Below are 16,006 nucleotides of genomic sequence, written 5' to 3' on the forward strand. Positions count from 1 at the left end.
GTGCATAGAAAATATAAATAAAACCACCAAAAATATTGTAATTCTTTCTATTTATAGACAACCATCTGGTAGTTTGAGAAAATTTAAAACTTATTTAAGCAGTTTTTTAACCAAAACTAGTTTAACACAGAATCATGTTTACTTAGCTGGTGATTTTATCTTAAATTGGCTTAAGTAGGCTTCAAATAAAAATGTTCAATACATTTTAGATACACTACCCAATATAACCTAAAACCAACAATAAATAAGTCAACAAGAATAACTAAGACTACATTTTTTTTTTTTTTTTTTTTGTAATTCACCTCCCCAAGGCCGAGAAGGCCACTACAGATGAGGAGGCTACTTGTGGTTATAACCCTCTCTCAACTCTATAACTCCGAAACACGAACCTTGACGAACAAGGCCGCTGCGCGGAGAAATAAGTTGAGCGCGGTACTACCAGGGACGTGGTGGGAATCGAACTCGGAACCTCTAGCATGAAGTGAGCGCTCTTCCACATCGTCATTACTTGATAATATAGGTACTAGCAGTTTTCAAAACTATCGTTTAGGAACGGGCATAATCAAAACTGATTTAACACATCACTTTCTAATATTCTTAATTACTGATAACATTACCCAACATAATTCCCCCTCGAACTCTACAATTTTAACGCGACAGATCAATGAAAACTCCTTAATGTATATTCGAACTCTTTTATCAGAAAATATCGATTTGAATCTTATTTTACAATCCTATGAAGTCAATAATGCATATGAACTATTTTTAGCGCAATTCTGTAAACAGTATGACATAGCATTTCCTGTTAAAAAATAGTTATAAAATCCAAGTCTCTTTTAAACCCGTGGATGACAAAGGGACTAATAAAATCGTCTAAGAAAAAAAAAAACTTTATGTTATATATTTAAGGCATAAAACATATAAAAATGAAATAAACTGCAAAAGCTATAAAACTTATTTGAAAAAACAAAAATAAGCTCTTAAAAAATTTATTATGCAAAGTTGTTGGAAAAAACCAACTGCGACACTAAAAAAAACGTGGAATATAATTAAACAAATAATTGATAAAAATAAATGCGCATAAAATAATCTCCCCCAAAAGCTTTTAATTGACGGGAAGTCAGTTTTCGATATCATTGAACCGTCATTATTTCATATTTTTGACCTTTCATTATAACTAGGTGTTGTGCCAAAAAACTTAAAGTTGCCGTAATCACTCCAACTTTAAATCTAGTGACCTTGGTTCTCAAAATTATTAAAACGAATTATGTACAACAGACTTTATAACTATTTGATGTAAAACAGTTTGCTGTACAGTAAACAATTTGGGTTTAAAAAAGATAATTCAACTAACCATGCGGTAATCGAACTGATTAATCATGTATCAGATCCATTCAATAATGACTATTTTACCTTAGGAGTTTTTATTGATCTCTCAAAAGCCTTTGACACTGTTAACCATAAAATACTTATAAAAAAACTGGAACTCTATGGAGTAAAAAATAAAAACTTTCTTTGGTTTGAAGATTACCTGGCGAACAGGTCATAATGTATTATTTATAAAAAAATTGAAAAAGAAAAACACATTACATGTAGTGTGCCCCAAGGTTTAATCTTGGACCATTATTATTTTTATTGTGTATAAATGATTTAAACTTAGCATCAAGTATTTTAAATGTTATATTGTTTGCAGACAACTCTAATCTTTTTTATTCCAACAAAAACATAAAAGATCTCTTTAATATTTAATGAAGAACTATTAAAAATAAATGAGTGGTTTACAATTAATAGGCTTTCGTTAAATGTAGAAAAAACTTAATTTATTTTATTCTCCAAACCTAGTAAAGGTGATGATGTTCCTCTAAAATTACCTAATCTTTTAATCAATAAAACATTTATTAAAAGGGAACCAACCGTTAATTTTTTAGGAGTAATACTAGGTAAAAATTTGTCATGGAAACCACATATAAAATACATAGAAAATAAAATCTCAATAAATATTTCCATATAATATGAAACTAAACCATATCTTAACACTGCTTCCTTGAAAAAAATATACTTTTCATTTATTCATAGTTTTATCTCTTACTGTAATGCTGTATGAGGTAGTACTAATTATAGTTAATTAAAAAAACTTTATAGTAAGCAAAAACAGGCATGTAGTATTGTATTTGGTGCACACAGAACTTTACATTGCGAGCCTCTCTTAAGAAAGCTTGGTACCCTTAGTGTCTATAAACTAAATATACATCAAGTTCTACAATTCATGTTTAAAGTAAAACATGAGCTTTCTCTTATTGTATTTCAGTCTTACTTTAGTGAAATCTCGCACTAGTATCCTGCTAAATTTTCAATTAACAACTTTATTGTACCAAAAACTAATTTAAAACTAAGTTCTTACCAAAGTCAATACCCTAGACCGTTTCTATGGAAACACTTTTCAAAATTTATTACAAAAAAAAATGATATTCAAAACATCTCTTCGGAACAATTCAGGAAAGAATCTAAGAGTCTCTTATTACAAAATGACTTTGATTTAAAATATCTCTTTTAAAATAAATACATAAATGATATAAATTTTCTAAAAAAATAGTTATTGACACTACTTTTGTTGCAGTTTTATTTTTATTTAATTTTTTGTTGATAAACTTTAATGTTTTGGATGAGTTCTGTTACAGTAAACCTGTTTAAAATTTTTTTTATGTTTGGATATATTTTAGTTTCAGGCTTTCTCCATTCAACCCAAGATACTTTGAAACCAAATGCACAACAGTTTGTAAGTGTTTATCAAACTGTTTCATACCTTTGCATGCAACAAATTTGTCATAGACGCAATCGTATGGGTAAGGTTTACAAACAAAGTTATTGCTCATTTCAGATCCAACTTTGATTGAAGACGCTTGAATTGATTTTGTTAATGCATAAAAGCAAATTGCATATTTTTATTTAAACTACATTCACAACCATTATGCGGAAATTTCGTAACAGATTTCACATGACGAAGGTCACAAAATTTGCTGAGTCCAATTTTGATGTGCTGATGCTCGCGTATAATTTCAAAAGAAAATCGCGTATAATATAAATGACGTATCGGAATATTATTCATTTTCCGTCAGATAATTGAATCCGAGTGACATTTTTTTGTTCGTTGATATTTAGGAAACTTCATCCTCATTATAAATCTGTACTTATAAGATTTATATTATAAAACTTCATCCAATACAAAGCTGTATGGTCTTTCCTCAGTAAGACCATACAGTTTTGAACATACTGGAGGTAGACCCGAATTTTCTTTACAAGCAAAGTTATTTGAAAAAATAGAAAGAATTTCGGCTTGTTTTTTGTTTTTTTTTGAATTTCGTTGTGTTTTTAAAACTTTTTTCAATGCTTTTCTCTTTGTTGAACATTTTTAAAAGATGAGCTTAGTCTTTGAGAATGAGTTTCAAGTTTTTTCCTTAGAAGGCGACTTTTTACAACTCTTAATTTTGCTTTAGCAGTACAGGCTGCTTTGTTATTAGATTCGGCTTTCATTTTCTCTCTCAGATCTTACTCTGGAAATTTCTTTCTTATTATCAGGATTCCGAGAAACATAATTAGCTTGGTATTCTGCATAACGTCTTTTTCTTATTTCTAATAATGATTCCAACTCTTAAAAATGAACAACTTTATAAGAAAATGCCAACAATTTACAATCCAATAATTTACAAATATTTACTAATAGCTCTTCACAATACTATAAGACAAAATTTATTTCACAGCGAAAACTGAACAAAATTGAAGAACTCAAAATAACTTTATGCAAAATACCAAGCTAATTATGTTTCTCGAGCAGCAATGGTAGCACACTTGCCTCAGAAACGTAAGATACGTGGTTCAAACCCCACCTCAGGGCAAGTTTTGTGACATCGGTTGGGAAGGAGGCGCGAACTTCCTATTAAATGTTCTTCTACGGTGCTCTATGATTAGATCGTAAGGACTTCTTGGAATACCTTTAAAAATATTTGGATGATATTTTGATTTCCTTGCCACGCAATTTTTTAAAACGCTAATTATCCCGTTGATGGGTTAAGTGATGCAACACCTTTTAACCTATAATTATAAGTTAATATAATGCTTTTTAACTAATTTTTTTTTAGAATAGAAAGTTCACATTATGATATAGAATTTCTAAAAAAAGCTTGCTCTAAAACCTAACTTCATAGCGGTAATTAAATAGCTTTTTTATTTTTTAGTTCAATGACGCAACCTCATTTTTGCAGATGTGTATGAAACAAAAAAGCACTTGAATTGTTTTTAAAGCCCAAAAGTTTTTTACTTAAGTCATATATATTATCTCAAAGATTATTTTTAAACAAAATATGAATATGTTTTGTTTAAAATGTTGCAATAACATACCTTCAAATTTTACTCACTTTTTCCGAATAATATTAAGAAAAAACAGCTGCTAACATTCATCAAATTTATCTACTCGGTTAAAATATCTTCTACTCAAAACTTATTTTAACAATAATTTTAAGGTGTTTAAACTACATCTAAAGAAAAAAAAGTTGAAAAACAGTTTATCTCTTCCATTGTGAAAATAGCCATTTATATTTAGAATATGTACATACAAAAATATACAGTGATTTCATAAAAAATTGACATATTTAGCTTTTGTTGTGTAAAGTTTATTTCATGTATCAAAAAATTGATACTAAAGGCGATATTGAACCAGTTTTTATTTATTTGCGAATTTAGTTATGAAGCAGAGGATACTGGTACGCATAAGTAGCTTTTAGCAAGGCTAGCAAGTAAAGGTACTGCTTAGCATAATTTTTCTAACATGCTATAACATAAATATTTTTAGAGGAAACTATTTGCCAAAAATCCGACAAATTACAAAAAACTGTATATACAGCAAAATGCTGTGAGATTTGTTGCGAGTCAATTTATCTAAAAAATTGTTTGCGATTCAATGTTCACAGTGTTATAAAACAGGTTCTAACCTTAACTTTATGACCCAGAGAAAATCTTTGGTGAAATGATAGCCCACACTATGGGGATAACTTAGATATTAGTATCGAAATCAAATTACAGCGTCCTGGCAAGTTATTTACTATAGAATTTTCATATTTTATTGATTGCACTAACATGCGAAATGACAGCTTATTTCGCATTTCTACAGCCCTAAATTATGATTATTTTGTAAAAATCTTTTTAAATTGATATGCAACGGATTTAATTATGGCATAAATAATTTTTGAAAAAGTTTCTACTTTTGTATTCTAGAAAAATGTACGCCGCTTTTACTTTACCGATGAAAGCTAAACTGTGCACATCTAATTTGACCGAAAATGTCAAATACTGCTAAAAACCACTAAGAATGCAGGAAAACTGTTTTTTTTTTTGCTTCAGTAAAAGTCAACGAACAAACATCAAACCTAACATCAAACTTAACATCAAATCTAAATGAAAGTGTAGAGGATATCACATCATTGTATAAATTTGAGACAATTAAACTTCAAAGAGTAATTCGAGACTCCCACTATGACTGTTTGATCTCCACAAAGTTCAGCAGCTAGAATACCTTGTTCAACAGTCAAAAAAAGATGCTTAGATTGTTTTTCAATTATTAGAAGATGATTGCCTCACAATTGCACAAAAGACACTTTCAGAAATAAACTTGTTACTACAAAAAATCTTTTGGCATCAGAAAGAGATTCAGCTCTTGTTGTTTTAAATAAAGCTACTTCTCCACATGGAACAGTTTAATTAATTGAATCTTATGGTGGAAGGATGCTTCCAGTAACACCAGGTATGAATTTAGTTTTTTCTAGTTCAAATTAATGATAGGTTAAACTTTTAACACTTTGAATTCATTATAGGTTCTTCATCAGCTCGACAATTTTCTCCTCCAAATCCATCAATAAGTTTTAACACTTGATCAAGTTCAAACAAACATAGAACTTTCAAACAATGACATCAAGAGGTTAGCAGCTACTATTAATTAGTCAATCTCACAACAAATTGATGAGAAAAATTACGCCGTAAAATTTTATGAATTCAGCGAGCAGCTTGCACATCATTTCACAAGCTCATCAATTCAAGAAAACGCATAATGTGTTAGGACTATCATACAACTATGATCTTAAAAATGAAATTATATCAATGAGATGTACGTCAAAAAATCACATTGTAAAGGTTAGATTTGATAAAAGAAGTGGTTTTCTGAAAGTTGGCAGGGAAATTATCAAATTAAATCATGAACCTAGGGTTCCCCCAGCAAAACTCAAATGCACAAGCAAGGTTTCTAAGGACACTGGAATCAAACGTCATTATTGCTGTCTCTGAGGAGCTGCAAAAAATTTATACTAACGTTTTGCAAGTACTTGAGTTGATTAATTTGAAAGACCGGGAAATGTCCTGTCCTGTGATCTAAAACTTCCAAATATTAATTGTGGGCTTCAAGCACACTCAAGTGCGCATAACTGCACCTGGTGTGAATCTAGTTCGAAGAAACGTATCAATCAGGGGAAAATGAAGACTTTTGAATCTCAAGAAGAAAAAAATTCCATTATTTAAGTCAGCAGGTTCCAATACTCGAAATGCTCGTGGCTACAAAAATATTGTTCCTTTTCCAATATTTAAACTACCCAGAGACACATTGGTTTTGAAGTTCCTTTCTCCCATGAAATTGTATCTCCTAATCAGAGTTTTTAATCATCCGTTTGTTGTGCTACTTCAAGTTTTTCCTCAAGCAACTCTTTAAACTGATGTCTTACCTATTAGACAACAGTCTTATCATGGCGGACATTTTGCAGGAAATGAATTCAGAAAGCTGCTACACAGTACTAATATTCTTCAATCAATTGCTGAGAAACACTCATGCTATGCAGCCATCCCATTGACTGAGGTTTTTCAAAAATTCAATGTGATAGTGTCTGGCTGTTTTTGATGCAACCTTGTGATAGTGTTTGGCTCTTTTTGATGCAACCATCTAAAGTACCCAAAAATAGTTGAAGCACTCAGAGTGTCTTATCTGGCATTGCAAAATGTGTCTGTAGCACCCAAGGTCCATGCAGTATTTTCCATATGAAAGATTTCATCGACAGACATGGTCAAGCTCTTGGGCTTTACTCAGAACCGGTGACTGAAGCAATGCATCAAAACATTCATATACATTGTCAAAATTTAAAAAATCCCAATATTATCTAGTATACAGAAAGAAGTTACAATGTTGCCTCGTTAACTTCAATAGGAAAAATTGCTTGTAAAAAGTCATTTTAAGAAGTGATTTAAAGAAAGAATTATTTTAGAATTCGTTCCATGTAAAAGAAAAAGTTATTTTGCAAAAATATTATATGTTTGTTACTTATATAGCTTCAAAAATATATCATTTGTTTTCCTTGTTTGTAAACTGAAGGTTTTACCATCGATAAAAAGCAAAAAAAGCTGTCATTTCACATGTTTGTTCAATCAATAAAATATGAAAATTCAAATGTAAATAACATGCCAGGACGTTGTAATCTGATTTCGATACTTATATCTAAGTGATCCCCATAGTATAGACTATCATTCTACTAAAGGAGTCTCCGGGTCAGAAAGTTAAGGTTAGAACCTGTTTTATAACACTGTGTGTGCTAACAGCCAATGCGGTAATCCCATTGCCTAATAAAAATGTTATATTTTTATACTATTACACGGTGCATAGGAACATGCTCCTTGCAACACATCACCAGAAATATTTTTTTGTTTATCATCAGAAAACTCTTCCTTATTCCAAAAATGTAAAAAATAATTTTTTTACCGGGTTGCTGGGGAGAAATCACGTATTTTAGGCAAATGTCCCGTAATTTTGTTGTTCAAGATTTCAAGACTCAAATTTCTAGTATGTTGATACTGGTACAAATGAGAATGAAATGCAAAAAGTTTAGGTAAATGGAGCTAACCTAGGCCCTTCCCGACCACTATTTGCCTCTTTCCTAGAACTACGTCTTCTGAGATCATTAAAAAGTGTTCAAGTTTTATCATTAGTTAAATTAAAACTTATTAAAATATTTTAATTTTCATCAAAAACTTTCTTTCGCTTAAGGTTTATGACCATAAGAAGTTTATCATTCCGCTCATTTACCCCCTGAAATAGTTTTGAATGATCGTAACCGTTTAAACGAAATTTTTTTTTTTGATGAAGTTTAACATTTGCCGATAAGTTTCGATCTGGTTTAATATAACACGAAAAAGTATTAAAAAATTCTTTTTAGAAACCATACCTTAGGGGTGGGCTATTAGGGGTACAATTGGGTTAGCTACAATTACTTTATTGCCGAAAAGGAAATTTCTGTTATATGTTGTTGGATTATTATTTATATTTTGCATGTCATATATTATCATAACATATATTAAATTATATGTCAAACAATTGTTCATAGGAGGCTAATATTTTACTTTTTACGAGCTATCTGCAAATTGAAAGCTACTTTAAAAGTGTTTGTATTACTAAGCAAATACTGCGTTTTTTAGCACTTCAATATAGTTTGGACTGTGCTCTCCAAATTTTCTAATTTACCAAAACTGATTGAAAATCTTGAGAATGGATTTGAGAGCTGGTTCAGTCCAATAGCCTAAGTCTAGAGAATATAAAATGTACGAAACAAATTCTAGTCTATTTAATGAATAATTTTCGTAGTTTATGCAAGTTTAAACTTACATAAATTGTTGTAATATTGTTGTAATAACTATTTAGTTAATATTTTAATTATTATTTAATTTTTATTACAATAATGTATTATTATTGTAATAATAACTAACTAATTAAACTATATTATTATAATCTTTTATTAAACTTAAAATTTATTTAAAGAGACTTCACCTTTTATGTCAATAATTTCAATAATATCTTGCTCAACTTTGTGTACCTTCAAAGGAATCGTAGCCCCTAAATTTCTAGAGCTCATAGAGAACTGCTCTATATATTTGACTTAAGTAGAGCTTAATGATTTTTCAAAAATGCTTTGAACTATTTTTTCAAAATCTCTAAGTATCTTAATGTATTTGGCAGCAGTATATCCTTAACTGGACTCCTGAAAAAACAGCTCAAAGCTGTCAATGTTTTTAAGCAACTTGTTGCAAGCATTGCTTTCCAAACGATGCTGCCCTTGATAGGATACTGATGTTTATTGTCGACAGATATCGGTTGACAACTGTAACTGTTATTAAATGGGGATCGAACAACACTTGTGTGAATTTTTGTATATTTTAATTTTGCACCATCAGATATCCATTGGTTGAATAATCTGCACAAATATTCTGAATAATGATCAGCTTTTTGTAGATGTCAGGAGATGAGGTCATGCAAAACGGACAAGGGTACTTCAATCTTGCAGTTTGTTTTTCAACCATTTGAATCAAAACCTTTAGATCTTCAGATAATGTGTAATCTAATCCAGCTACACTCAAAAAAATCTTTCCTTATTTTTAAGGGAAAAATTAAAGAAATAATCCCCTAAAATCAGCACTGGTAAAGATTTCCTTAAACTAAGGAAATTGGTTTTTAAGGAAATTTCTTTCCTTAATAATCTTTCCTTATTTTAAGGGAAAAACTAAGGAAATAATCCCCTAAAAACAGCACTGGAAAAGATTTTCTTAAACTAAGGAAAATTGTTTTTAAGGAAATTTCTTTCCTTAAAACTATTTCCCTTAAAATAAGGAAATCCATAAGTAATAATTTTCTTAAAATAGTAAAAATTCATTCAAGGCAAAATTTGATTATTTTACGTGATATTTTTTCGGTAAGATCAAGACTGAAAAAAAGATTTCTTTATTTTAAGACAGCAGCTAGAGTAAAATTTCCTTACTGTAATTATTATTATAAGTTTAAATCTATTTTCAAAAAACGTATAACCGATAAAAACAACAACAAAGTACATATGCATATTAATAACTGTAATCTACAAATAGTACACAGTAAAAATTTACAATTGCCGAGATCAAAACTTAAGATTGGCATAGTTACATTTTAAACAATAATAAATATATATATACAGGACAACAAAATTTGTTAGTTCAGTATAAAAAGTGAATCTTCACTATATAATGAACTTTTATTACAAAAGTTAATAGTTCAATTTTGTACTATTTAAATTCTTTTGCTGTTAACCATTTTTTTCCAGTCATCGGTAACAAAAAGATCAATGCTTTAATAGCAGCCGTAACCTGAGTCGTAACCTGAGCAACCTGAGTATGAAAAATAAAAACAAGGGGTACTTGGCTAAATTAAAAATTTCTATATATATTACCTATTACCTTTTGTTTTGAAATATTACCTACTTCAATACAAAAAGATTTAATTTAATGTAATATTAATAAGTAGAATGTAAAGCGTTAAATGCAATTTTAATCATTATACAGCAAAAATTAAAAGCATAACAACCTGAAATCCGAAGTTTAGTTTAAACCTAACTACTAACTCCTTCATATACAATTATCTTGTGGATATGTACAACTGATAACCAACAATCAAGCTGCATACAAAACAAATATTAAAAAAAATTTAAACGCAATTTTAAATTTAGCACAGCATAAAGTAATAGCACAGAAACCTGAAAACCTAAGTTCAGTTTAAACTTAACTATTTAACTATATTAACAGTTTAACTTAACTCCTTTATATACAATGATCTTGTAGATACGTACAACTGATACTCCAACAATCAAGCTGCATAAACTACTTCAAACATTAAATAATACTCAACTTTTTAAATAGTGAACATTTATTTTGTAAAAGTTACTAAACTAGCATTAAGTTGCTAAATAAAGAAATATAGTTTTAAAAAGTTAAATAGTAACATAATTTAATACATCGCATCTAAAACTGAAAATACAATAAATCTTTGTTTATACATTGCTATTTTAACACCAGAATTGGAATAATATTTTGATTATACCAAGCAAAAGCTACCAATAAATTCCATCACAAGAAGTTCAATAACTATTAAAAAAGTATTTTAAAGATGCTTAAATAAAAAATGCAGGAAAATAAGAAAATTGCTTACACTGCTAAATATTTAAGTTGATACAATGTAATAACTGTAACAAGAGCACACAAAACCACTTGTATAACCAAATATTAATGTAAATAGAATGTAATAAATGCAGCATATGCACTGAATTTTATAAAGCAACTTAAACAACTAAATATTCAAGTAAATACAATAAAAAGTAATAACTGCAGCATGATAAGTGCACAAAATGAGAAAAACTGAAGCAATTGTACAACTTTGTTGGCACTTATATTCAACTATAGTTGAATATAACTATACTCTACTCTATACTCTATAGTTATAACTATACTCTACTGTTAACCATACAAAGCAACTTTCATACACCTTCAGTGCTGATCACTAGTTAGTATTGCTACAGTTGAAAAAGACGAGCTACACTATTGATAGTCCCAACCATTCTTTCTTTGCCAAAAGTTATATATTATAAATTACAAAAATTTAAAAAACATCTCTAAACCGCTAGGATACTCCAAATTGAAAATCCAAATCAACTTAAACATGTAATCCAAACATTCCACCATTGAACATCCAGCCAAGCAATCTTTTCCGTCGCACACAATTCTCCCAGTGATCTTGTCTTCATCGTTCAAGGAATACTCTAGGTATAGCTTTGGATGAGCCAGGTTTTGTGGAACATCTATAGAATTGCCAGTGCCAGGCTAAACATAAACAATTAGCACATGTATTGCAAATTATGACATTTCCAATTATATACAAATTTAAAATATTCACAATTTGTGCTATTAATACTAATTTAAGTTAGTGCAAAGTTAGCGTTAACTTGACAAAATAAAAACTTAATAAGAAAATTCGTCGCATGAGAATTATAGGGTACTATCTGCTTTTTTTATGTTATAATTTATTAATAAAAATGTTTAATTAATAATGTATAATTAAAAAAAAACAATTAAAAATTATATAAATCATAATAACAGCTTAGTTATGAAAGATAAATAACAAAAACGACGTATTATTTATAAATATAATGAAACATTATAACAATAAAAAATCAATAGTTAAATTCTCACAACATAAAAAAATAGACCATCCAGGTCATATTTTAAAAATTCGGAAAATTGTTTGCTGAAAATATCCGGAAAAAATCTGTAATGATTTTCCCCTTAATTTCCTCATAAATTTCAAAAAAATTTCCTCTGTATAATATCAAATATTATATCAAATCCTTTTATTTAAATATTATTTTAAAATTGTATTTTTTAAGAGCCACTCATAGCTCTTATATGCATAATAATAAATTTCAAATATTGTCAATAATGAAGGAAGGGCATCTAAAAATACGGTACTTAAATTTGTATTAACGGCAAACTTTTTAAATATCCGGAAAAAAAAGAGAAAAATTATCCGGAATTCCTGGAATATTAGGAAAAAGATAATCCCTGAAAATGTCACATAGAACACTATAATTCTTATGTGACAAATTGTAGATTTATTTACTAAAAGAGAAAAAGAGCAACAAATTAAAATATTGCAGAAATACATAAGACATTTTTTAAAAATGAAAAAAAATGCATCCAAAATGCTCGCCGTCCCATATGCGATTAGCAAATCAAACGACTTCTTTGCCGTCAGGCGCTTTTTTCCTGTCATCGGCAACAAGTATAGCAATGCTTTCACAGTAGCTATAGTCTTTCCATCTATAAAAAATGCAATAAGTCAATTAATTTCACTGTAATGATGAGCAATTTATCTCTACTAATAACAGTCAACCTCAAATTAACATAAAACACTACTCATACCACTTTTATATTAACTTACTGGATCCTCCAATCATTCCTTCTGTGTTGCATTTTTGAAGGTATTCAACTGTTGATTTGGAACAATAAAGTAGCACAAAGGATATCAAAATTTCCATACACATAACAAAGCGATCAGCTGCATCAGGATACATACGACGAAAATCTTGCAGCAGCTAAATAAATCTGTACATCATAAGCTCACTAATAAGAAAAAGCACAAATAATTACGTGAATATAAATTTATATACTGAAAACCGTTTTATTTACTTTTCAATATCTATTTACAAAATATTAACCATTTGTGGCATAGACAAGTAACATGGTATTTGATGTACACATTCTAAATATGATGGATGACATTCTTCGATCTTTTTCCGTCTGTAGCAGAACGTTTTCTTCGCTGATAGTAAAAGGTCTTCACCAAAAACTGATACCGACAAGGTGGCTAATTTGATCATTTCTATTTTTAAATCATCACCTGTTATACCTGTAAATCAAAGCTAAATTTTATGTTTTACACAACACAATGTGTAGTACTAAATAATATAAAAATGAAATCACAAATCTACATGAATGCTTTTACACAATATTCATTAGTTAAACAGTTACTTAAAAACAAATAAAAAAAGAAAACATAATTTTGAATTAAGTACATTATACTAATAACCTTCACAGAGTTCACACTCCTCCAATTCTCCACAGCAACCTGTGAAAATAAACTCATCATTTTGTAGAACTGTAGTTATCAATGAATTCCTAGAGAGTGCATCAGACAGTGGTGCAGTACTTTGTTGCAAAGTCAGTCTAGCTTTACCCCTTTCCTCTTTTGGAGTCCATGCCCATCGTTTCTCATTGCTGTTAAGTTTAGCGCGTGCATTTTCAATGCACTTTGCTAAGAAACCCTTATGAGATTTTGGTTCAAAGAAATCTTCCGGTTTGAGACCTGTAATCCCGGCAAGAAATATGCTAACCATTTTCATTTTATCTTTCGGCGGGTAATTCCCGTAACAGTCGATAACTTTAGCAGCAGTAACATATGTTATAGCTTGTCTTCTAGATATTCCAATGGTTCCAGTTTTCAATTTTATCATGTGGTGTTTAGTTTTTGTATGCTATAACAAGAAAGACTCCAGAGACATTTGATTGGATAATATGCCTGATGCAGAAGAAGTAGGAGTATTTTCATTGATACCAGTTATGTCTCTGTAACTAGCCTCGCTAGATGGAGTAGTAGGAGTAGTCACTTGCGAAATATTGCTACCTTCATTACTGACATTAGTTCTCGACAATGTGTCCTTTGTTATGGATTGACATTCTTGTACTTTCTAGACAAACAATGGTAAAATTAAAACAATTCACAAAATTGTTGTAAAAGTGCACAACAATTGATGATTTTGCAGAGCCATTGCATTTTTTGTCCAGCATACATTAATATACTAATAAATTATTATGTTTGTACACAGTCACATGAAATATAATACAATACCTCTTTCCAACATTCGCTTGGTTTGAGTATAACCACCAACATATCAGACCTTAAAACTATTGGAAAATCATCAGGATCAATTTCACATCCGTCACTATCCAACACAAACTTTAGACTGCTATCTGCACCAATGTCAAATTTCCGACATACTAACCCAAAATGCAGCTAGTAGCCTATTAGTACATAACGAATTAAATTTGTAAAAAAGAAAAGTCAGAAAAGTTTAACCAAAATTAATTTCAATCATTTAATCTCTGATCAGCTGTAATTAGTCTACCTCTTGCTGTGTATAGTCTTTCCTCGCTATTTTGTTTTAGGTATGTTTTTATTGTCAATAATGAAATATTACAATTATTATTATTGTTCTTTAGCATAATAAATTATTGAGAGAATTTTATGGCGCCTAAATTTTTGTATTAAGAAAGGTAAAAGTATGTAACTAATCAAAATAACTTAAAGGAAAATATATTCAGAATTGTGGATTCTGAATATATTAAAAGATGTCATAGTAGAAGAATGAAAAATAATAAACACAATAATATAAGTGCAATTTACATTTACTGTTATGCAAGAAAAGCTTTTTTTAGAGTTGACTCATCGCCGAAATTGTAATTTCTTATGAATTTGGTAAAAAAAAACACGAATGGATAATTTTTTTAATGCTTAAAAGGCTCAAATTGATACAGTACACTATCTTCTTTTGTATTAAGATTATTTAAATTTGGATTTAAATCGCCATTATATATTTTTTAATATACTGACAAAATAACACAAAATAATTTGCATAAGCACAAAAATGAGAAAATTGATTGTCAGCATGATTTAACAGCTACTATAAAGAAAGAAGAAGATATAGCACAAAGAAAAATAGCTGACTAAAAGATTACATATCTGGGACTAACAAGTTTTAATTTTTTACCCTCATAAAAGATGGAATGAATGTTTAATGGAGTGCGATCTTTCAACTCTTCAACTTGAGTGCTAAAAAGCTTTGAGCAGGGATTGTAGTCAATTGCATAACCATGAAAATGGTTATCGAAGTAGTTAACAGTAAGCCGCCTTAACAACATAAATGCAATATTACCAAGGTAAACAATGCATTCGATGTAACCTAACTCGGGTATACCATCACAGAAACCACACACAACTACACTTTTTTTTTCAATTCTGTAATGACCAACCTCAATCCATTGTGCAACATGAACTGTTTCTGTTTTGGATAACAGAAAACTATTGCACATAAACTGGCAAACGTCACATGGTTCAATTTGGCATACAATCTTCTCCTTCGTTGTCCCAATAACAGTGTGACTGCTGAACAGAAAGTGAGCAAGAAAAGCATTTGCTAGTGCAATTTGAGATCGCTTTGTTAATGAAAACGCTATGTTTTTGAAACAATGAGAACCTCTTGAAATTTGTTTAAAAAAGTTATGCCGAGATTCAAATCGCATGCAACAATATCTAGCGCTGTAGGATAATGCACCAAATAGTGATGCTTGGGTGTTAAGCGCTTTTCAGGAAATAAATTGAGATAAGTTTGATGATGTTCACCTATTAAATGTGACAAATAACTTGCTAAACCATCATTAACCCGTGGAGATAAAACAATATCTTCAATTTCTATGAGCAATAAAAGTAAATTCCTATGAGGTTCGTCACGTGGGACATTGTGTCCTATTATAAATGGCAGATTTCGCATTAGACACCAACATTCAGAAGCAGTCT

General features: G+C 29.8%; 1 long non-coding RNA gene across 1 annotated transcript in view; it reads right to left on the reverse strand.

Annotated features, from left to right (window-relative positions):
- Window positions 1-14,082: 14,082 nt before the first annotated feature.
- The window catches only part of LOC136081082 (uncharacterized), a 3,636-nt gene continuing 1,712 nt past the window's right edge, over window positions 14,083-16,006 (reverse strand). The window contains exons 2-3 of the long non-coding RNA XR_010638876.1: window positions 14,282-14,430; window positions 14,083-14,120 (exon numbers count right to left, since the gene is read on the reverse strand). This is a non-coding gene — a long non-coding RNA (uncharacterized LOC136081082). The remainder of the gene's footprint in view (window positions 14,121-14,281; window positions 14,431-16,006) is intronic.

This window comes from Hydra vulgaris, chromosome 06, assembly GCF_038396675.1.
Source record: "Hydra vulgaris chromosome 06, alternate assembly HydraT2T_AEP".
In the NCBI taxonomy this organism is placed as follows: domain Eukaryota; kingdom Metazoa; phylum Cnidaria; class Hydrozoa; order Anthoathecata; family Hydridae; genus Hydra; species Hydra vulgaris.